This window comes from Amblyomma americanum, chromosome 1, assembly GCF_052857255.1.
Source record: "Amblyomma americanum isolate KBUSLIRL-KWMA chromosome 1, ASM5285725v1, whole genome shotgun sequence".
Classification (NCBI taxonomy): Eukaryota; Metazoa; Arthropoda; class Arachnida; order Ixodida; family Ixodidae; genus Amblyomma; species Amblyomma americanum.
Window position 1 is genome coordinate 166,284,133 of NC_135497.1, and position 25,102 is coordinate 166,309,234.

The following is a 25,102-nucleotide window of genomic DNA, read 5'->3' on the forward strand; positions in this document are numbered from 1 at the left end:
TAAAAGGAACATTCGCGCTGTTCGTTCACCAGTGATTCGAAACGGCGTGCACTACAGAGCGGTCGTCGGCGTATTGTGCGAACGTTTCGTGTCTTGTGCGTGCCGTCTGCTATTCGCGTTCCCGTTTCGATCAGCAGTGAAACCTCGTTGCTAGTTATGCGTGTTCTTGCAACGCTCCAGCGATTGCAACTGGTGTTGGTTATAATAGAACTGGTATTTTTGTTTTTCGACGATTGCGCTTGTGTGAGCGGCGGGGTTCAGGACATGGGCGGAGAGCGATATTGCAAAGGAAGCAGCTGCGCTCGCTTTGTTCTTAGTATATAGAAACTTTGTCGCATGCCTGTTTGAAGTGTCGTGTGAGCTATTTGCCTTTGGGACGTGCCGGGCTCATGCGTATTCGTTCATATCGAGATCAAGTCTGTATTTCTGGTCGCACGCGGTTTTTAGATCCGTTTCCTGTAGCAGGTTTAGCAATTGCTTTGTTGAGGTCATGAGAAAAAAGCGCGAAAAAAGCGAAGCATTTTCGCACTTCATGACAGCGAAAATGTTTCAACGCCCCATATGGTTTCGTTTGCCACCCTTCGCGTATTAATAGTATGAACGTTTATGCTCCGAGCTTTCACTGCATAATGAAGCTCGAACTGAATTTGGGCGCCGTTTCTCACATGTGTTTATTTTTCCCATGTCCTATGACAGTGTCATTTGTAGTAAAAAGTACTCATTGAAATGAGAATGCACATGTGCATTCAATTTCAATGATGCCTGTGGTTATGCTGAAGAAAAATAATTTGATGTGTTCAATACATTGACTTTCATTTTCTGTATGGTGGATCACAAGTAAAGTGTGCTACTCTGCAGTGGCATTACAAGCTAGTATTTCAACAACTAGAGAAAATTTATGTGTACAGCTGCAACTGTGCACGTTAAACATGAAACACAGCATTGAAATAATGCACAGCACTGTGAAACCTATACTGAAGCCACTGGGTACTCATAAACTTCTAGAAGCAGTCTGAAAAGGTACGGTCATGTATATTAATTATCATGCACTAAACTAGATCTGTGGATGTAAAACCTGCCACGTGGCAATGCTAGAAGGGTGGATTTATAAATCATTCTTAAAGGGGGAGGAGGGGGGCTGTCTCATATGAAACATGTATTTCTTGGAATTTTTTTGTTGAGAAATAGGGGCTCGGCACGGTTTTCCTATGTAAAATTTCAGGCTTTTGGATGGGGATGACCCCCCCCCCCCCCCCCCCTATTTTGGCAGCAGCTGTGTATTTATACACAATTTCACTGAACTAAATTTTTTTGTCCTTCACCTTACCTGGTGAAATTAACCTTCTAGCCCTGCTATTAACACGTAACGAGTCTAGGATGAACCGGATGTAAGTATACCAGTATATTTCGCAAAGTGCAGCCTGGAAGGAACCCAGGGATACATATCTCCGTCTTCGCAAAACGATGCAGGCAAAAGCGGCAAAAAACACGGCGTACCATGGTGGGCCACCGTAATAAGTTCCTTCCCGCGCTTACCACAGTTGCGATAAGTGCCTTCGCCGAATGCTACTTGATTATGGCCATGCAAGGCCGGACTGTTTCGTTCGAACGAGAGTGCGGGGACGGCGCGAAGACGACGCGGCAAAGAGCAATAACTGGAGCAACACTCGCTGTTGGGCTAGTTTGTTATCCATGAAGTCCGAAGGACCAGCGCACAAAAACAACGGACAGAGTAGAAGAAGGACGACGTAGACAGAAACGCTGAACTAAACTTTTTGCCGTGTTATTTGTTGGCCCTTCAACCTTTTATTATGTTTACGAGTTTTTTCCCTTCCGGACCGTGTCCTTATCGCCCCGTTTTTTTCCGGGTTCTTGTTGGCTGTTCTCCTTGGTAACCCTTTGGCGCTTGCGCCTGAACTGAATGAATGGCAGATAACAGTTGTGCAGGCAAACTTAATTCGCCTGTCACACCTTTAACTCTGTGATATCATTTGACTCATGTTTATCACTTTGAAAATTGGTTCTTGTCTTGCCTTCTATGTCATGGAGCCCGATAAAGGCTTTATATATATGTACTTCCTGCTTCTCCTAAAATAAAAGTTGTTAGTTCAGCGCTTCTGTCTACGTCGTCCTTCTTCTACTCTGTCCGTTGTTTTTGTGCGCTGGTCCTTCGGACTTCAATAACTGGAAGCAGCTGGATGTCTCGCACGAACGCTTCCGACGTCTCCCGTACATGAACAACGGCCAGAAGTCAAGCGCCGCTCGCACTGGAGTCTCTCTCATCTGGCTCCTTCGTGTGGTTTGAAATGCGCGCGATAAAAAACGTAAACAAAAGTGCAAATAAAAATAAACAAAAGCGCGCCCGGCCAATATGGCGTTGAGTTCGTTTCCGGCTTCAAAAAATGTCACGTGACGGCCTCTCCTTTTTTTTCCCCTTCCTCCATGGTTCACTGCGTCGCGTGCCGCGGCAGAGAATGTAGACTGCAGAAATGGCGTGCGTTCGGTACTTTCAGCGTCGGGTCCGTTCCAAGGACCTGAAACTGGCGGCCTATTTCACTCTACATAGGGAGATATGCGAGCAGGTCCTCATCACCTCAAACAAGGTAACGAAACGTTTAGGTGGGAAATAGCATGGCTTTAAGCCTAAGCATACTCCTTCAATGGTGGCCGTACTGCATTCGAACGTTTAATTATTGGCGTCTAACTCACGCCTTAATACATTTATTAATTTTGAGTATAGCTTGGGAAGAGGTCCTTTGAATAAAGGGGTTGCGGAATATCTTCTGAATGATTTGAGCATTGTCACCGGTCTTGCAGTTGAGACGGTTCTGTCACAAACGCGCTCGCATTACTCGGTGTCGAAGGACCCATGGGAACCGTCTTGATCGACTGCCAAGCTTACAGGGTAGCTCATTTGACTATGTAAGCCTTTTGCCTTAAGCGAGCTCTAACTTCGATATCAAAGCTGCCGATTTTTACTTCGGTAGTGCTGTTTCATTTTATTGCCACTGCATGCATGTGATGGCCATTCGGCTCTTTTGCATTTACGACGTTTGAATGATCTGTTCAGTATCAGCTCAGTATATGAGGTATTTTGGGAAAGTACAGTGGATCAGTAGTTGTGGTGAACAACAACGGTCCACCGCAATTCTTTCTCCACGTAACTGTGTAATGAAGCGATGGAGTGAACGCAATCTTTTTCGCGCAGTGTGTGTGTGCGTGATGTAATCATGAGTGGATTCATTGGTTTTGTAACGCTACCAGCTAATATTTGTGTGTGTGTGTGTGATCTACCACATTGTAAGCATTTTTCGCTTCACATTAGTATGTAGCCAGAACTCTGGCTGTAACATTCATGGTTAATTATTCTCATACTGCTCAATTTGTGATATGATGCCTTATCTTATTTCCAAGAAGAAAGTTTAAGTTTGGCTTTACCGTTGCTACGTCTGCAGAATAATAGTGTGTGTCCATGGGCAGCATTCTTGGAAGTGTGGCATGAAAAGATGAGGGCAGACTTGCTGCTAAAATAGGTAACAGGAGTGTGTGTGTGTGTGTGTGTCTTCTATGACTTAGACTGATATTTTGCCGTTGAAGTTTTTTGAAAGCAGTATGTTTGTAAAGGTAACTAACAGCCATTGCTTATTTCTGTTTGAGCACCAGGCAAAATATCATTTCTCAATCACGTGTTGATAGGGGCTTCTGGTGTTAGTAAGCAGTTCATTTGAACAAGATTTACAGTAGACTTTGTGTTTGAAACTGAAGTGTCCAGATCGCTTTAGCAGACAAAAATAGTAGAACACATTTCGGAATGTGTTTCTACATGGTATGCAGACCTGCCATCTAGGTTATTTGGCATCGAAAAGGAATAAAAACCATGGAATTAAATTAAGCAAGAACTCCTGATGCAGAACGTAAGCAAAAAGAAAGGATATAGAGAACCAAGATGACAACATATTGGGTGTCGCATAAAATTGTACTAAGATCTGCACAAAAGTCATTAAGCGTAAATAAATCATCCCTTTGTGAACCGCATGTTTAAAGAAATTGTAGATTGGGCTCGAATAGAATATGCATACATCTGTAATATGACATCGTAATGTTGGGTGCTGAGAGCGATCCCTAGTGCTGCCGGGTACCCACCGGTGATACAGTAGGTACAAGCTTTCCCCTGGCCTGGTGCTTGGCTTCTTCAGGGTGATATGCTTGGGAAATGGGTCTTTGACCCCCCTTGAGCAGACGAGAACACCTTGTGCTGCGGGGCTCTTTGGCCACAGGTGCCCTTGCCATAAACTTTCATCATCGTCATATAATGTTTGGTGTATTTGCCAACAATGACAAGGTAGTGGTCGAACTACCCTTTTTTCAGATGGGGTGGGTATGGTGACCTCGTGTCAAAAGTAGCGATAGTCTGAATTATATCTGCTTGTTTTCATATTCAAGTGTGCTGTGTTCTAGCTGAAAAGTGATATGTTTATTGGTTCCCTTTGAAGCATTATTTTTACTGATATCAATGTTTGCTTGTTTTTTTTTCTTTTTTTTAAACATGTTCATACTTTTGTACTGGTGGTATGCACTGCCATTCAGCTGTGTTGCAGAACTCCGGTAATCTGATGCTGGTTGCTATACTTTTGCATGCTGCAAGCGAACTCTGGCACTGTCAGTCATTCTTTGCTAGTCAAGTCTCAGTTTCCGCATGGGCACGGTGTTTGTGGGAAGTTTGGCAGGGAGTCCAGACTAAAACTGATGGATGGATGGAAAACTTTAATGAGCAAGCGAGTTTGGACCGTGCAAGGTCTCAGGGCCACCGCACAGCCCTCACATTACGCGCATGTGTCCAGGCCACGTAGGGCCATGGCACTGGCACCCCGGTTCACACAGCGAAGTTGCGTGTCCGGGTCCGGCGACGCAAGGAGGGCCTCCCATTCCTCCCATGTACCGATGGCGGGCTGTCCCTGCGGGGGAGGATCGGCAGGGCAGCCGAAGAGGATGTGGTCCAGGGTGGCGTGCGGAGCTCCGCAGAGAGTGCACTCTGGGGAAACATGGCGGAAGTAGGAGAGACGCTGAGGGGTAGGAAGAGTTCGGGTCTGGAGTCGCTTCCAGAGGATTTGTTGGGAATGGGATAGGCGGGGGTGGGGAGGGGGATAGAGTCGACGGGCAAGGCGTGCTTGTTGAGTTAATTCTGAAAACGTGTGTGCCCGCTCCCTCGAGAAATCCCGGCTGGGGTCGCCATTTGCCCGGCAAATAAGTCCTCGGGCTATGTTATCGGCGGCCTCATTTCCGGGACTGCCAGAGTGAGCCGGCACCCACACGAGCTCAATACGCCTATCGGGATTTAGGGTGCACATTCTCAATATCTGCCACGCGGGGGGATGGACGCGTCCGCGGGTGAAGTTAAGAACGGCTGTTTTGGAATCGCTAAGTATACGAAGGTTACAGACTCAAAACGGATTGACAAATGGGGCAGAGAGATGAAAATTTGGTTGCAGGTTAGGTTCTTGCTTTCAAAACAGAAGCTTGGAGGGTGATCAAAGACAGTGGTTTTTCTGTCAGTGTCAAAGTGGAGGGCCGTCTGGTTGCAACACATTCGCAACTCAGGGCCACTCTACACCGCCTGTAGGGCTGCTGGGTACTCATCTGTTTTCTAATGGGTGCAAGCTTTCCCTGGCCTAGTGCTTGGCTCCCTCTGGGGTGAAATGCTGGAAAAAGGAGGTCTATCTCATGCAGCCTAAACACATTAGCCACGGCACCCATTAAAAATTTTATTTCACGTCTGTGGTCTGCACTCTATAGCAAGTAGGCCAAATATGTACTTAAGCTAAGCTTCTGATTCCCACGCTGTGTGACATGTGATATAATTTTAATTTAAAATGGCCTGTGTACTTATGACGTGCTTCCTGATTATGTAGGGCAACCGGACTTGCTTAAATAAGAGGCTGTCATCTCATCTTGTGTTGGAGCTAGAATTGACTCATAAAATTTGTTCGGAGTTGTTGTGATCCAGGTAAGCAGTGCAGAACCTGTCTGCAGCAAGGCAACGGACGAAAGCCATGAGTTCATGTTTCAGTGGTGCATTTCCTCTGCTGGTGCACGATTTGCTATCATGATGCCCTGTGACCACTTTCTGTGTAAAAGATCTGGTCCCATGTGGGGGCAAGTGTCCACTATTGTGGCCATGCATGTGTTGTGTTCGTGGAGGACTTCCCCCATCACACTGTAGCAGCCATGTAGTCAGCAGCTTTTCTGAGTACAACTTGCTTGGCACAGAACTAGTAGTGAGTTGCTAAGGTCTTTAGCTGTGGATGTTTTGCTTCGGTTTTGGAAGCAAGAACCTGGGTTTTTTTTGGGGGGGGGTGATATAAATACGTTCTCCCCGCTTAATCGTGGCTGACACAGTTCAAAGCTGCCCGGACCCCACCCCGTGATCCCGTATGCTACCGAGCGCACGCCAACCACGACGGGCCTTGCTCTGAGGAACAAAGGAACGGCACACCGGCTGACACAAACAGGCATTTATTGCTACAGCAACAGTAACGCCTGCTAGCAACAAAATACACTAATGAATCGAGGTCGTCCAACTCACCAGCAAGGTTGCGAGCGAATGTTCACCCGCTCTAGGGCAAGGGATATACTCCGTGGCCGGACGGGACAAGATACGAGAGCAAGTCTTCCCGCCGCTTCCTCGCCCCGCTGGCGAAGAGCGGAGCCACAAGTGACACGTCCGCTCGCGCCGACGATCCCAGCCGAAGAGCGTAATGCTGTAAGCTACGTCCCACGCGCGCGTGCCCAAGCAGTCTCTGTGGTGCCCTCCCTTGTTAGTTACGGTAACTAACCAGGGAATATGCCCCTCCCTTGAGGCGATGCTGTTGCTGCACGGTGCATCACGGGAAAGCCTACAAATGGGACTACAGGGCAGGTCCACAAACCGAACCTAGGGAAAAATTTTTATCATTGCACTTTTCTCTGGACCGGTGTGAGCAGCCGTAAACTGTGCTGTTTACAGTTAGGTAGCCATATACCTGACCATTTCTTCTGTTTTGGCAGAAGCAGAAAAGGTGTGGCATTGTGTGAAGCACATTAGTTTCCTCTCGCAGATGACCCTAACAAACCCCAGCTGTGAAATGGTACGAGACTCGACGAGGTTTATTCTGCCAGCTATTAAATAACTTAAACACACTAATTTGCTGTTTTTTGTTTTTATTTTCTATTAACCTCACTTATTAATGTCACATCTTGACATGATGCAAAATGTGCTAGCCCAGCACAAGGCAGAGGGACCTCTCTCCTACATATTTGTCCAACAATAGATTTACTAAGTCTTCAATGGAATGTGTAGTCCAGCTGAGAAATCGCCACGGCATCAGTCATTTCAGCAAACACCAGGATGCACTTACACAGATCGCACGTTTCACATCATGTACAATCCTCGATCAGGGAAACACCATAATGCAAACGCTTGGCCTTCGATAAATTCTACACTTGGTAAAGTGTTATTGCATCTCTGGGCAGCCAAAAATATCGACTTAAAACACTCCGCAAGCATCACAGAGGGTGAAATACATCTACTGCACGCTTGGTGCATCATGTGTCATTTGTTTACTGTATCCGATATGTGCTAGTCCCATATTTGCTTTGTGATTGCGATTCATGAAAGTGGGCTGAAAAGCACCACAGAAATATGCAGCACTATACTGCACAAGCAAAGTCCTAACAGTGGTTTCTAGTAATCAAGTTAATTGCTTACCGACCTTTAAGCAAGTGCCAAAACTTTTGGTGGATCTCGTTTTTATGCATCGGAATGCTTGAAATAGGAAGTGAATAAAAGCAATTAGATACCAGCAAAATTAGATAACTAAGAACAAATTTGGCACCAACCAGAAGAAAGTAAACTTGCTTTGAACAATGCAATTGCAATCTTTTCACATGTCTTCAGGACTGTTTCATTAAATCTGTGGAAATATCTACATGATTGTACACCCTTTTACACGTACACTTGAACAAAATTGCTGATGTGTGCCATGATGCTGTGAAGGCTGCTACTGTCCTGCCACTCTACTTGTTGGTGTGAGAGAACATTGAAGAGATGGTAATGAAACGTAACACACCTTTTTTAATAAAAACACATAACCCAGTGGCTATGTTAGGTATACAATATGTGGTCACATTTGAAGGATGCTCATTTTTGAGTTGTGCTTTGGCATCACCAAAGTTTCAGCCCGACCTTTAATCTTGTTTTGCATGATTTCCTGTGTTGAATTAAAGTTGGTAAGTCTCGGGATTACCAGTAATACCATGCTTGATTCTATTAGGTTGATGGGGTTTCAACGTTCCAACGAGACTCAAACTATGAGATGCCATAGTAGAGGGCTCTGGATTAATTTCTATCACCTGGATTTCTTTAGCGTGCACTGACATCGAACATTACATGGGCCTCAAGCATTTCTCCTCCATCGAAATGCGACCGCCACGGCCACGATTGAACCCGCTTCTTTCGGGTCAGCAGCCAAGCACCACAACCACTGAGCCACCACGGCGGTTTCTTTATTCTTTTATTGCAAAAAGTCCCACTGCTGTGACTCGACTGCTTTGACGTTTGGCTGCTAACACCAAGGTCGTAGAATCAAACCGGCCGCATTTTAGTGGAGTTGAAATGCAAAAGCACCTGTGAGCTGTGAAAGTATAGTGCATGTTAAGAAACCCCAGGTGGTCTAAATTAATCCACAGCCCTTCACTGTGGCTTCCCTCTTTGCCCATGTGTCGCTTTGGGATGTTAAGCCCCAGGTAAAATACAAAGCAGTATTAATATAAGGCAATTTTTTTCATTCCAGCATAATTTGAATACATTTTACCCAGTTGTGTCAGTTCCTTTAGGTAATTAGTGTGGCTTGTTGATGCATGGTTCATGAAGAAACTGTAGCACAGCCGAAGACTGCAGGCAAAGTGAAAGACACGAACACCATGAGCACTAACTTCCAGCAAATTGTAAGACAGTAGTGATACCCGCAAGAATTTCGATAACTGCATCTGGTCAAGTGATTTTTTTGCCGGCCACAGTTGGCTCACAACTCTCTAGTGAAATGCCGTTTTTCAATGAGAACAGGAAGTGCCTTCAAAATAGGAAAGCAATGCAGTGAGGGTTATTGAAATACGAGAATACAAAGTGTTGCTCACTTCACGTGCCACCCAGTTGGCCTGCATGAAACTGTTATGTGCTGTAACATCAGATGTCCAAGCCAGGCACAAGCTATTAAAGTTGTTGATGCTCTTTTGCAAATGGTGAGGCACCATTAGCATGAGAGGTGGAAAACTGTTTCAAGGCTAACTGTATGGTGGCACCATCTTTTAAGTATTGTGGCAAAGGCTCATGTGATCAATGGGAAAAGTGATTTGCTTTTGTTTTCAGTGATTGGCTGGAAAATTAACCGTTTTTCAGACACGGTAAAGTTGCGCAGAAATTAATGCACACAAGGCAAGGTACAGGACGAGCGCAACACTGACATTTGGTTTTATTGGAAGTTTGCAAACATATTTTCCAGAAAAAGATATAAATCAAGCATGCGCAGCCAGAAAACAGGTAACACTGGCTGTGCATGCTTTTTCTCTTAAGTATGTGCTGGCGAACTTTTAATACAATCTTGTCAATGTTGTGCCCGTCCTACACCCTGCTTTGTTTTTGTTTTTTTTTCGTGCAACTTTGCCATGTGTGAAAAGCTGTGAATGTTGCAGCTAATCAGAGAAAACAAAAGCTAAACCGCTTTTTCCATCGAACACGAGTCTTTGTTCCTATAATCAACAGATTGCGTTGTGCATGCGCAGCCAGAAAACAGGTAACACTTGCTGCACATGCTCGATTTTTATCTTTTTTTCTCAAATATGTGCTTGCAAACTCTTAATAAAATCAGTTGTCAGTGTTGCGCTCATCCTATACCCTGTTCCCTGTCTAGTGTGTTATTTTCGCGGGGTTTCACTATGTCTGAAGAATTACACTAACTAGCCCGACATGTCCAATTCATTCAACGTTTTTTCTGATTTGCCTGATTAAAAGTGATGTAACAGCACCGGCATTTTGTGCAGGTGTAAATGAGGGCAGAAATAACTTCATTTGTGATTTTCTCATCAGTACAATCTCCTTTTCACCTCGAAGAAGTGCTAGTGTACTCCATTTCATACATAGCAGTCAACGCTACGGAGGCCGCGGAAGTAGTGCACCCGCAACAACCATATTACTCCGCCTGTATCATTAGTTCTTCTCGAAGCCTCAGATTGTTTGGAGAAAACAAAGTGGTATGAAATAAAGCGCTAACATTCGGAATCACGATCGAAGCTGTGAAGCGCTAGTGTCAGTGGAGAAGTTTTCAGATTACCGCGTTCCTTTTGTTCGCACTGCAGGACTTGGAAGAAATATGCCTGCCACGGCCCAATGTTGCCATATTAGTAAACACTATGCATTACAAGAAAATGCCATAGAGTGGCTGGCTTCCAGAGCCTCTGGGCTTTCATCTAAGACCCGCATACATGTTCAAGATGTTGCTTCAACGAGTTACAAAAATTATTGTTTCCCGTTTGTTCTGAGTGTCCGTTCACGTTATCTCCGAAGTTAGCTGTGCCAACTACGCAGAAGTTCATTTTGTCACTTATAATGCGACGTTGTAAAGGGCACAGTGATGCGATTGCAGTGCTGAGAACATCAGTCAGGGCCAGCCATGAAGCTTTAAAATCCGGTAGCGGGGAGAGGAGGTTCGTGGTACTCTGAAAACTTATCTAGTGACTCTATGAGGTGCTCAGCATTCGTGTCCTCTGGATATAATTTTCGCTGACTGTGCACTTCTTTTTAGGTGCAGATCGAGTCAGAGCGATTTGTCTTACCAGCCACACATTTTACCACGTCATTCTTTGTTTTTTAGTGAAGGAAATGCCGCAGTAATGCTTGTATGTCGGTGGACACCCGAACCACGCCATAAGGGAAGGGAGGAAGTTGGGAGTGAAAAAAGAGGTGCTGTAGTTGAGGGCTGCGGAATAATGTGCACCTGGGGATCTTTTAATGTACACTGACATCGCACAGCAAATGGGCGCTTCTGCGTTTTGCCTCCGTTGAAACATGACCGCTGCGGCCGGGTTCAAACCCGGGAACTCCGGCTCAGTAGCTGGGCACCCTAACCACTGAGCCACCACGGTTGGTCATGTCATTCTTCCTTCTTGAAGTCTCTATCAGTCGCAGGATGAAAATATGGCAAGAGGCAAAACGAAGTGCTGGAGGTTGCCAATCGGGGTACTTGATATTTGTTGCAATGAAATATGCCTGTGTTCACTTCGTACAGCAAACTACTTTTTGAATGTGGACTTAGCCTGCGTGAGCAGGCAAACTAGCTTTGGCAGAGTTGACTGCTATATATGAAACTAAGTATAGTCTCAGGTTAGCATAGCTTATTAGTGTCGATTTTCCTTTTAGTGTCCTGTTAAAGGGGTCATGACATGTTCTAACAAATCGTGGTTTCACGTTACAACTGCTAGCCACGATGTCATTATGCGTACTTAAAAATGAAGTAGGGCCCTGTGCATGCATTTGAGCTAGAAATTACTATTAGAAGTTATCGGCTCTGAGCCCCTCCCCCTGGCAGTGACGGCCATATTGGAGCAGCCCGAGTTGCGGCATGACCTGATAGTTCCGTCTGCTGCAAAACTGCGTGCATGTGTGCGTGCCCTTAACAGTTTTTCTAGCCCTTATCAGCTTTTGTGCAGATTTGACGTCTGTAGTTAGTACCTGAACCTGCTAATGCAGGACAGAACCTTCTCTCTTCCACCTTGGTCTTTTTGAAAAAAAAAACATGCAGCGCTATTTGACCTCTTTATTGGTTGCATTTTGATAATTGTTAACCTTTCTTTTAGATTTCTTAGCCCATTCTGAAGATTCTAGAGTTTCATCCTGGCAGACAAATGTGGTTTCTAAAGCCAACTATCATATTATTCTTTTCCTCCTTTTTTTTTTTACCACCGTGGTGGCTAAGTGGTTTATGGCGCTCGGCTGCTGACCTGAAAGACCTGGGTTCGATCTCGGCTGCTCCGGTCTAATTTTGATGGAGGTGAAATTCTAGAGGCCCGTGTACTGTGCTTTGACACTGCACGTTAAAGAACCCCAGGTGGTTGAAATTTCCGGAGCCGTTCACTATGGCGTCCCTCACAGCCTGAGTCGCTTTGGGACGTTGAACCCTCATAAAACCTCTTTTGTCTTAATTTTTTTATTGTACTTCGACATCGTACCAGCATAGTGCAAAAGAGGTGAATGCTGGCTGGGCTTGTTGTTTTGTTTGAAAGAAAATGTTGTAAAATGGGAATTGCATTCATTGCACTTCTGGGATCTTTTCTTTTTCATGCCCTGTAAATTTTGGATCATCTGTTTGTCCATTTAATTTTTTACTTGCATGGCAAGCATTAAATGTGTGCTTCTCTTATTTTCAGCCACCCCAGCAGATACTGCTGGCTCTGCAGGCAGAGTTGGCGATTCCGGAGCATGGTTCTTTTCATGCACGGTTGCAGGTTCTTGATCGCCTGTCGGTGTCCTTTTGCCCTAGTGAAGAACTCTACCAGGAGGCGTTAAACATCCTTCTGGTCAGTTGCACCAAAGCCCCATTTTGATCGTTTTTATTCTCTTTCTCTCTCTGCTATGGCTGTTAACATGCGCAATCTTTTAAGCAGCCTTGTCTCTACCGGAGACGTACTAGCGGATATGTATACTGGTTTACCGGACCCCTCCTGCGCAAGCGCAGTGGCTCCCCCTGACCCCAACAGTGCCACTGCGCATGCGCAATAGGGGGTCCGGTAAACCGGTATACGTTTTTGCTAGTACATCTTTGGTATGATAAAAACGTCTGATGTGTACAGTCAGTAAACTTTCATCAACGCGTGATGGGACCTTGCAAAATCTGGTCAGCATGTTGAAACTTCACTTTAACACAAGTGCCCGATATATCAGGCTGTTTAAAAGCATATAGGCGCTATCTAGGTGGGCACAGGACTGTCCATAATGGGGCGGGCTGAGACACTTTTGTCACAATATAATCTATGTCCGTAATGGGGGTGGGGGGGGGGGGCAGAGTTCATTGTAGTGCCTGCTCCTGTGTTCTGGGTAGCAGAGGACAATATGGTACAAAATATTTATACCCCGTCCCCATGTCTATTAAGGGGGAAGCTGCCACCCCCCCCCCCCCCCCCCACCCCCCACACACGCACACTCTCTGTGCACACCTATGGGCGTTATCAATGAACTAATAATGAGATGAGCCCAGATGGGGAGGAGTCAGGAAGCAGATTTTAAAAGCGAAAGCTTTTACAAGTTACGTCAAAGTGATTTTGTCGTTGCTTCACATTTTACCTTGTCCTTGCTGTGCTGCTGCCACAGCAACACATCACATGACATCGTCACGCCGCCGAGCAGAGTCTTCGCTGTTGCTCTGCCGGGGCTCCACAGCTGCGGAGTGACTGCTTCCTGACCACATGACCTAGCCGAGCCTCAGCTGGATAAAAAAAATTAGCTACGATTTAACTACTGTTGAACCTGGTTAGAGAGCAAAACCTGTGGTGTATCGGACAAGTAGACACAGCTTAGTGTCAGTAACGTTGAGTGCATTCCGTACACTGGATAGGCAGTGCACCCACCCTGCCACTCTGGCAGGTGCATACCTCGGCACCGTGAGAGGTGGCTCAATCACACTCAAGCTCACTCGCACTCACTCTCATGCCCACTCACACTGACGTCCACTCAGTCACACTCGCACTCACAACCACTCACTCACACTCGCATTCATGTTCACTGACACAACCCTCACTCACACTCATGACCACTCACTCGTACTCATGACCACTCACTCTCGTAACCACTCACTCACACTCATGACAACTCACTCACAACCACTCGCTTGCACTCAAAACCACTCACTCACACTCACGTCCCCTCACGCTCAGAAAGTCGCAACCATTCACTCGAGCTCATGTCCAATCACATTCACTTACTTTTTCCTTGTTTGCTGACAAAGGAGGGGATGAGAGATGTACTGCCGCAGCCGACAGCGCTCGTGCCTTCCCTGGCACAGCCTTGGTTGCATTGAAGTGGTGGTGAACATGGCGCTCTGTTGCACTCTTTAGCCAAATTTCATAGTTTCGATGCTCTAAGGAAATGGTAACTTAGAACGCATTTTCCATGTCCCAAACAATTGTTACGCAAGAATGCTCCTGCGCTTGCTGCTGAAACGATGAGTGCCTGTTGAGCTTCTAAGTACGGTGTCTAAGTACCAATATTGGGTTCGCCTTGGTAGTGATGTGTCCGTGAGTCTGCATGAACACATTTAAGGCAAGTGGCGACTATGGACACTTTTCGTAGCGTGGGAAATGGAGAGTTTAAAAGATCCAGTGAGGTCGTCACCAGAAGGGAAATGGCTGGAATGGGCACCAAGTACAGATCTGCCCTGTGAAGAAAGGATCCAAGGGGGAGTAGCCATTATCAATCCCTTTACAACAGCCTCCTGGGCTTACTTTGGGGTGTAGTTAAGAGCAGGACAGCGCTGGCTTTGTCTAGCCAGAGCAGGTATGCGTGACAGATCTGCGGATATGCCTGCCATGCAGTACGTTGTCTGCGCTGCACATAATCCCTGTCAGAAGGAGACTTTAGAAACCATCACGGTGTTTTCGCCTGAAGCCGATGTGTGGGGAGACCACATGCGTATCTTGAGTGAGAATAGGGGGTGCTAACACTCCACCTAATTATTATCCCGTAGTCCGCCGCGTCGTTGGTCGAGGAAACGTCATTCGTGGAAGAATTTTGTATGCAGCTAACTTGTGAGCCACTTTGCAGTGCATGCCTTTCTGAAATGGTGGGACGCTACTGGAAAAAGCCTTATACAAAAGCTCTTAGACGAAATCGTAGTATCCGGTTCAAAGGATTCCTCATGCTGTCCAGATATCAATGCGGGGAGAATTGCCGCTGAAATCGGAATGTGCAATCAGAAGTTATTCCACTAACAGCATTGAAAACGGAGATAAAAAAAAATCTCATTTCACAAGCCCATTTCACATGGCAAGCACCGAAGATTGGGCCCCACAAATCAGAGCCACCCCTTGCACCCATGCAGCGGAAGCTTGCTTGCAGTTGTTGACTTGCCTAGGTAGCTCTCAGCAGCCTAAATTGCTGCCAGCATACTAGTTCCGCATACATGATGCTCACGGGAGCCTTTTCATGACACACACACACACACGCAAAAAAATGGTTTTTGGACTCTGGGGAGATCGTGCCAGACTTTAACCTCAACTCTTTCCTGTTCCATGAGCACAGTCTAGTGTCAAAACATGCCGACACCTTTCGACCTGTTTATGAAAAGCTCCTTGCCCCCCCCCCCCCCCCCCCCCCCCCCCCCCCGCACACACACACGCACCGGCCTCCGCCTTCAGTCTCCTGTTCTCTTTTCGTCAAAGTTTTGGCTATGATGTCCGTAGGACGGTTTTCTTTGAGCAGCAGCACTCCCTTGCATGATAACTTTAGGCGAAACGAAAACTGTCGGCCCTAGCTTGATTCTTTTTGGTTGTAATGCTTTTATTTTGTAGCTTTTTCGAGCGAAAAGGGGGCAATACTCAGAAACACTATATTTTAGACCCCTTTCCCTAGTATAGAAAAATTAAGTCCAAGCTGTACGTCCAACCAATAAAAAAGAGTGTGGCAAATTTCCAGTGCCCAAAATCGCTGACACGTTTCATCACCATCGGCACGAAACGATCCTTTCTTGGGCAGATGGAAACATTAAATACTACCACTTCTGCTGTCTCCTTGAAGTCAAGGCATCACCATGTCGGATGCTGTGAATACAAAAAAAAAAATAAATGATTTGTGGTGTGGGGATTTTTCAGGTAAATGATAGGAAAGGAACCTCTGGTGTTACTGAAAAGCGAGCTTGGTTTTCATGTCGTTTGCAGGCTGAGCCGAGCTTGTGCAGTTCAAGAGCCGGGCTAAGTGGGTCGGGTTCTTCTCGTGGGTCCGGTCCAATAAAAAATTTACGGCCGGAACAGAGCTCTACAATGCACACACCCGGGTACAAAAAAATCCTAAGCGTCCATTGCAATACTCGAGATCCAACCTTACTCTATAGCAACAAGCATTGGAACTCTGCGTATATGAGCTCGAGCTGTGTAATAGGCGTGACGGGACATCCACCTTTCTAGCAGTGGCAATTAAAAGTCCAATCAAAGGATCTGACAACTTGTAACGGCTCATTGCTCCCGCGAAGGGCCTGCGCGCATGCCAATAGTGAACTTGTAAGCCGAAGAGCAACTAAAGATTGCCTTTCCCGTGCCAGTGGAATCCTCTGCTTCGGTCATTCAAAAACACTGGCATGATTTTTTATGCTGCCTCAAGCACCCTCGGCAGTGAATAGTTGCTTCCCTCAGCTTTCAGCAACATTAAAGTAGCTAAGCGGATACCGTCGTCACGAAGCATGTGACAAAATTCGCTGTCGCGTCCACTCACAACCACTCATCACTCATGTCCACTCACCACTCACATCCACTCACTCGCACTCATGACCACCCACACCATCCACTCACTCTTACTCACATTCACGTCCACTCGCACTCACAGTCACTCACTCACACTCATGACAACCCACACTCACATCCACTCACTCGCACTCACACTCGTGTCACTCACACTCACAGACGTGAGTTAAATTAATGGTTGATCACGAGAGGTTGGTCACCCGATGAACACTGCGGCCTATTGCTGCAGTGCCGAGTGTCGGCCACAACATTGTCAGCGCTAATGTATGCAGCTCACATCTCTCTCTCACCAATGCCACGTACCTCAAAGTGCAATTAAGGCATCCACTGACCCAGGGAGCCAGTTATGCACCCTTCCTTTCCTCAAAATCATCTTGAGTCTAGAACGTTGCCAACGCCAATGAAAACAACGAACGCCGACAGCTTTCGCTTTGTACATCCTGGTTTAGCTGAGCTAATCCACAGCCAAACTTTTTTTAAATATCTCGCACAACATTTATCGTCAGACATTCCATTGTGGGCTTTAGCCTTTTTGCCACAGCCGCTATTTAGTCACATAGGTTGTTTGCCCAACATTTGCTCTACACTGCTCACAGCCTTGTAGCTTTTAAAAAAGGTATTGCTTAAAAATAGAAGCTGCTTACTTACAAGCAAGAAGCTGTTGCACCTGTCAGGCTGGATGGGAATTGAAAATTTATTTAAACTATATGGAATTATATAGTAGGATACAACTTAAAAAAACAGCAGTTGTTAACACTGGGCCACGATCCATGGTGTACTGTATTACTCCGCTAGCCAGTCACAAAAGTAAATGAAATCAGCTGTTTAATGTTTGGCTTTATTAAACAAGCCAGGTATCAAAATTCTAGAGCTTATAACTTTTTCTCATGATAAGCTTCTTGTTTAGGTGACGAGAGAAGTTTTAACAACTGACTACTTTTTTTGTCGTGGAGGAATTCTGTGTGCCAGTTCTGCAGACTTAAGTTGTATCCGACTATAATTGAAGGGAGCTTTTTTAATACACGTGATGCTGATGGGACCAAAGCATCATTTCAAACAGATCAAAAGTTCGAATTAAGGTGACTTGATGGCTTAGTTGTTATGGTGCTCGGCTGCTAGTCCGAAAGATGCGTGTTCAATCCTGGTCATGGCAGTCTTATTTATAGACGACTTTAAAGGGCATCCAGTGTAGTTTCAAGGATAAAGTTCAGCCAATCGTGCCATGGGTCCCCTCATGGGCTTGAAAACGAAGTGCGTGAAAGCATGTGTTTATTCTTTGCCTCTTCCTTATCACATTTGCATGTGCCACCAACCGTTTCTCGCTCTTTATCTTCACACCCTCTCTCCACTCGGCGGCAGCTGATGGGACGCCCTCCTCCCATTGGTTACAGCGTGCATGGTGCTCCTCCGAACTTACCCGAGCTTACCCTAGTTACTCCGGGGCTTCACACAATATTCTTGGTTAGGTTTAGCCCCATTAAGTAGCGCTTTGGCACTAAAAGACAGCCTCAAGCTTGTGGCTTTTAAATGCCCAAGCAGTGCTTTATTGGCCTCCTGTGCAGATGAGTTAGGCCATGGTTGTAGAATCGCGGTTTCTGTAAGAGGACAGGTTTTCATTCGGCGCAGTGCTGCCTCGAGTGGCACTGGCTGAATTTCAAACCAGGTGTAGTGGCAAAGTAGTTTCCTTGCACCTACAGTGGTCACATGCTGGAGAATGAGCCATCCTAGTTAGGTAAGGATAAGTACAGTCAAACCCACTTATAACAATACCGCTTTTAACAATATAGCGGATATAGCAGTGGACAGCCGCGAGCACCGTCACCTTATAACAATGCTTATAACAATGGTATCATACTAGATTGTCGGTTATAACAATTAAATGTCATTTGGAGCCAACCCTCAAAGAAAAAACTCGCAACGCAGCTACCCACGCCAGGCAAACTACGCTTTACGGCGCAAAAAACGCGCGCGCGCAGTATTCGGAGCTGCCCGCACAGCGGGCCACAGCGGCTGCGAAAAAAATCACGTGACCTGATATCAAGGACCTGGCTGGATGCTGTGTGTACATGTCAGCACTGAAACAGTAGTGCATGTAAACTAGTTTTTTCCTCTGCAGGCTGGCTGCATTTTAATCAGTTACAGCCCTTAAGGACTGCAGCAGGTGCTTCGTGAAAAGTATTCATGCTAAGCAGCAAATGCTCATGTGGTGGTGCATCATTTATTAAGATGAGTTGTGTCCAGTCTTGTGTATATGAATATTAGTTTTGCAGAAGTGGCCCAAAATAAGTTAGAATATGATGGGAACTATTGCATATTATGAGTACATGCTAATTTCTTCTACTAGCGGTGCTTTCCTTTGAAGTGCTGTTGGAGATACGTGACATCTGAAACTGCCTAGGGTTAGTGCTGGCGTAATAAATTTGCAGTCATCTTCACTGCATGTTTAGTGACTAACTTACGCCACTTGTGTTTCCAAATTTAGTCACTTTGACTGCACTGGTCATCAGACTTGGCATGCAGTTTGCATTCTTCTGCCTCATTTATTTATTGGCTGAAGGTTTCAAGTAGTCACCATCAATAAAAATGCACCATAGATGCGTTAATAGCAGGTTTATTACTTGGGGAGGGGTCGCCTTCTTAAGAGAGAAACAAATGCATGGCTCATGGCTTAAATGAGTATGCCCCCCTTCCCCCCCCCCAGACCACCTCCTCCAAGAGTGATCCATAAATCTGCCCACGAGAAATACTGTATATTGATACATCGTGTTAACTTTGATGTGCTTTGTATAAATAGATGCCATTAAGGTGCTATTGAGTTTATGTACAGGACACATCATGGATTATTTTCACACTGGTGTAAGCCATATCCCCTTAATGCCCATCACTGAGTAAGCTGATTTAAACCCTTGGAAAACAGATATTGTGAACAGAGTACATTTTTCATTGTTCAAAGTCTCGCACTCGTGGCTCCCACTCCTCTGTGAACAAGTTGTGACACAGAGTATAGACATTATTTTGTCACTGTTAGCTGCAAGCTGCAAAGTCGTATGAATTGAATGAATCTTTTGCACAGGGTATGCACCAAAAACTCCAGTACCCAGTCCCACCTGAACTCATCGGTTGACATCACTGATGGCTCTGACTCAGTCACCCGGAAGCCATTATGAAGATGCTTGTGCAATACGATGGCATTGAGGTAACAAAGCTTTCACTACGGTGTGAGAAAGCATTTTTTGTCTTGCAAAAGGGTGTTCAGCAGGCTGGTACAGCGTAGGTAGTGTCGCTTGATGTTCTGGTCCCAGTAAGGTAACAGAACGTGATGAAAATAAGGATTTAGAATGCTGTTATTCTTACATAGCTGATGGTGTTGCAGATCTTGGTGCGGATTGTGATGCAGTTTAGCTTACTGCCATGGGAAACTGCCAGCAAGCATGGTGAGCACTTAGCACATTAAACTTGAAGCACGTGCCTGCTACTTCTCTGTGTGACGAAATGTGCTGCTTCATATTTCTCTTGCTTTTTTTTTCTTACAGCGAAGAATTCTGAGTACCTTATTCTTCAAAGCCTTTGCGTTGAAGTTCTACACCGCTGTGTGTAGATGTAAGTGTTCTCATTAGCCATAATGTTATTGATCTGCATGAAGGAATGAATTCTTTCAGAAGAATACACATTGACCTCAACATGAGTGCTAATCTAGAGTCCTGGTTCGTTTTAGGAACCATGATTGTAGATATACCTCCCAGTGTTCTTGGGACATCGGAGCTGCAAGAAGCTTAATTTTTCCACAATCTAGACATGGTGCCCACTTAATGAAGGGGTGCAGGACCATGTTCACTTGCTCTTTTTAACTCCATCCTGTGCTATGAGCCTACAATTATATGTTTTTGCTTAAGTGTTATGTGAATTTTTTGTAGCCATCTGTGTACCTACTGTAAATGACTTAATTTTCGTGAGCTCAAAATTTTAGAAATGCGGCTAAAGTTTCAGTTTAGGGATATTTTATCGAGAACTAAATTTTGCGAAGCAGAAGTGGCAGGCCCTTTCTGTTCCTTCCTTTCACGAGGCACAGTTTCACACACACTGGTACGCTACACTTATACAGCAGGCATTCGAGCATAGGCAAGCTACAGTGGGCGTAACGTTGGACTTGTGAGCAACCATGATGAAGCCCATTGACATGCCATGACTCGCTAAAAAGGTATAGGGAACTCAAAGGGCACAAAAGCGCTCTGCACAACGGATATTTATGCCAGGTATTGTAATATAAATATCTTTGAGTAAATGTGAATTCCTCTTCGGAAGCGTTATTTTGTATCAAATACATATTGAAGGTAGGTACAACATAGTTTTGGTTTTGTTGCTTGATGTGAAGTTGTTCTGCTTTCTTGGAATGAAGTCAGCAATTGCTTCAGTAGTGTAAGAAGTACAAAAGATCTATTTGAAATTACTGTTGAAGGGAAAAAAATGCTTCGAAACATCCAGCTTTCACAGCTTTTGAAGCAAGTGCACAGCACATAAATTGTCATTGGGGTTCCTTAAATAGTGCTCTGTATCCTGAAAGTCAAAGCTTGCTCCTCAGCTGTGGTGGTTTTTGCAGGATGACAAATGTTGCTCGGGAGCTGTGTAATAAAGAAGGGCTCTTTCAAGGACTGCTGTCTTTGCTGCAGTTTGGTGAAACATGCCTTGTTGCGTGTGACCTGATAGAATGCCTTTTGCTTTCCCGTCGGGACGTTCTCAACCTCACCACAATACGTAAGCATGTTTATTCTTGAGAACTAGTCTGCATAATTTTGGTTTAGTGAGACGAACTGGCTTTTATTAGTTTTTAAACGCAAGTGATGCTGTATAGCAAGAAGGGTATTTTGAGTGCACATGTGACCTGCTGTCAGGTAGTAATCGTTCGTGTAGAGTTCTAATATGTAGGTAGTCAGACTTCTAAGTAAAGTGATGTTTTTGTAATTGAGGAGTGCATATTTCTTGACACTGGTAGGGTAGCATTTGTCTGCAAATATGCACATTGTGCTTGTGCTTTTAATAGCCTTACTGCATCTCTCATTGAGGGAACATGCGTATGAAAATTGCATTTACTAGTTTTTTTGCTTGTTTTGTTGCGTGTAAGGCTTTCTCAATTATGTCAAACATTACAAGTGTCGAATATAAACGTGAAATTACTAAAAACTGTGATGTAAACATGCAAAGTGACCAAAAAGAGCAGGATTGAGTTATTTTTATTGCTGTTATGAATATGATTAGTGGCGTTTCTCACCACTGTGGCACAGCAGGTAGGTAGAGAAAAGCTTCAGATGCATCCTTCGACAGTTACGTACTCGAAAAATAAATTCGGAACCACCGTTTTCATGTCTCCTGGAGCTGCATCACCACTGTCTCTTATAATAACTTTAAACGAATTTTTCTTTGTTTATCATTTTCATGCAACCTCAGTGCTTGTGCACATCATTGTTGCACTTATGCTTGTTGCATCACCATGAAATTTGATCATCATCACCAGCCTGACTACGTGCAGTGCAGGGCAAAGGCCTCCCATATCTCTCCAATTAATTCTGTCCAGTGCCAGCTGCGGCCACCCTATCCCCGCAAACTTCTTAACTTCTTAATCTCATCCCCCCACCTAACTTTTTTCCGCCCCTGCTATGCTTGTCTTTTCTTGCAATCTACTTCATTACTCTCAAAGACCATTGGTTATCCTGCCTTCGCATTACATGCCCTGCCCAAGCCCATTTCTTTCTCTTGATTTCGACTAGGATGTCATTAACCCCGTGTTTACTCCCTGACCCCCTCTGCCCTCTTCCTGTCTCTTAGCATTATACCTGTCATTTTCCTTTCCATAGCTTGCTGCTTTAACCTTAAGTTTGACCCTTTTCATTATCCTCCACGTTTCTGCCCCATAGGTGGGTACCGAGATACAGCTGTTTTAAACTTTTCTTTTGAGGGATATTGGTAAACTGCCATTCATGATCTGAGAGAATCTGCTAAAATGAAATTTGCTATGGATATGCTTTACTGTATGCAGAATGCGTTATACTATCCTTATTGCAATTTTTTGTTCCGAATGGGATTCAGATTTGTTACAATCATTGTTGTGCCATCAAAAGGAGGCAATCTGAAGAGTATTAATTTTTAAAACATCCTGACTTTTATATATTGCACAAATTTTTCTCACTGCATAAATGGAATGAGAGAGCAAAATGGATATTTTTCAGTGCTGTCATATGTCTATACAGGTGACAGATAGGTGCACAAAAATGTCCCTGTATTTTAAATGCATGACTTGCAAAAATAGAACCAAGCAAGATGGGCTCAAATGGACAGAAGATTAAAAAATAAATAAACTGCAAAGATCTCTCTGCTGTGAAATTTTGAGCCCCTAGCACAAATATTAACAAAAATGCTTTGTTCTGGAGCATGTCTCTTTAAACTTCTCATGTAGCAAAATCCATTTTCGTTGTTGTAAGTTCTGACACTGGTTCTGGTTTCTTTTATTCTCTGTAGCCAACATTACCAGTTTGATTGGAAATATGGATGACATTCAGTTGGCTAATTTCTGCAAAGTTCTGGCTATCAGCTTGTCAGACTTGGATGTCTATGAGCACAAGACATCACGTAAGTTAGAATTTTTGTATTGTTGTTTAGTGGCCGTGTTTTTCTTGTCCTTGGTTGCTGTGGTATTCTTTTTTTCATATGGATAAAGAAAATTTCTTTTGCATATGCTACAAAGACAGTAGTTTGTGTGTAGAGCCCTGCATTTTTTAAGCTTATTACATGGGATTTAGGTTGAGAGAAGAGAGTAGGTGCAATTTTCCTAGCTGTACGGTGAAAGAGAATGTAAAATGTGAGAATAATTTTTTTTCAATGTTCAGCATTTTTCCCCTCTTTTTGGCAGTGGCCATTATTCAGTTTGTTCCTAATGCTTGTACTCTTCTTTTTTTTCACTCGGGATATGAAAAGGTTGCACACTGCTCATTTGTTCATTGTACTGTCAGTTATTAATGTTAGTATTGATATTAAATGTGATGCTAATTAAACATAATGGCCATGATTAGTGGTACCTTGCAGCATTGGACCTCGTTGGCCAATCCTTCCTTTCTCATTTGTCGAGACAGTGGAAACTGAATGTGTGAGGCAAGATAGCACCATTCATATGCATAGTAGCGACATTGCATGTGTAGCACGAGAGGTCATGACACCAGTGAATAGTTTTCAAATGTTTAATGAGAGTTGAGCTCAGCTATACTTGCCACTGCTAGGTTGTTCTTCCACAGTTATTATGGACATGTTTAAGACATGGATGACTGCTTTGAACTTTCTGGGCTGAAGTTTTCTTTTCATAGTGCAGTAAAAGCTCATTAATTCGAACTTCAAACGACTGAAAAAAATGTTCAAATTATCTGAAAGTTCACATTATCCAGTGACCGTGAAAAAACTGTGAAGAACTGCTTGCATCAAGGTAAATTTATTTGGTGAAAGGCTGGCTAAACAGTGCCTGCTTTTATCTGCTTCGAAGACTTTAAATGATGGAGACAGCTATGGGCAGCGAGGCGTTGGGTTCACCCCTCGTTTATGTCTTGAGAAAAATAAAAGCGCGGACCATGCATCTGCTTTCATCTGCTGTTCTTACCTTAAGGTAAGAACAGCGCGGCAATGATTATCTCTCACATTTCCATCACCACTTCTTTTGTGGGAATACTGATAGGAGCATCGGAGCAGAACTGCTCCAATATCGTAAGGGCTTCCCGGCATCCTTCATGGTATGGCGTGGTGGAACACCACCGCTACTGTGTCACACTTCACAAGTAGTACCGTCTCATGTGCAGAGGCTTCACCGCATGAACTGCGGGCAGCACATGACGAGCGTGAAATTCGGCAGACTGGAAAAATGGGACCACGAGGATGAAAGCAAAGGAAACACTCAGTGGCACCAAATAGAAGCAGGGGAAAAAAAAAAAAGAGAGAGAAAGGGGAGGGGACACCAGTGACGCGCCAATAGCCTCCAAAACATTGATTGTGATTGGCTGGCTGATGGTGGCTGTCATCGGTGCGGGCTTTACACGAAGATCTGAAAAGTGAAACCGAAACTGAGCGGCCAGACTGCTCTCGAAGGTGGGGCCGTCCGTTCGTTGTCACATCTACAGTTAACACGCCGTTGTCAGAGGTGCACGGGCTGTGAGCAGTTGTGTAGCATGGAATCCAGGTTTTGAGTAGTGCTATTTCGATAGTCTCTTGCCACACCCATCATACCTGGACGCAGCCTCTCTTTGGGAGCACATTAGAATTGACCAGTGCGAGACCCGAAACGTCTGAATTTTTAGACTTGCATGGGCATTGGCTGGGATCGAGCCAGTAGTTCCGAATTAACGGGGGTCAAATCAACAAGCTTTTACGGTAATAGCATGACACAACAGCAAATGGATATGCTGATGGCTCAGGAAACGTGAATACAGAAACAGGCACATAACTACTGGTGAGAAATGTTGGACAGTGTTCTAAACACTGTTGTGCAAAAAGTGCATCTGCAGGCATCAGAGTTGTGAAGCCAATGATATCTTCC

The 25,102-nt window shown here is 44.7% G+C and overlaps 1 pseudogene across 1 annotated transcript in view; it reads left to right on the forward strand.

Moving 5' to 3' along the window:
• Positions 1-2,433: 2,433 nt before the first annotated feature.
• The window catches only part of LOC144114130 (short transient receptor potential channel 4-associated protein-like), a 91,443-nt pseudogene continuing 68,774 nt past the window's right edge, over positions 2,434-25,102 (forward strand). The window contains exons 1-7 of the transcript XR_013310954.1: positions 2,434-2,603; positions 12,457-12,606; positions 19,610-19,732; positions 19,910-19,970; positions 20,070-20,136; positions 21,134-21,288; positions 23,047-23,157. The product of XR_013310954.1 is annotated as a short transient receptor potential channel 4-associated protein-like (transcript). The remainder of the gene's footprint in view (positions 2,604-12,456; positions 12,607-19,609; positions 19,733-19,909; positions 19,971-20,069; positions 20,137-21,133; positions 21,289-23,046; positions 23,158-25,102) is intronic.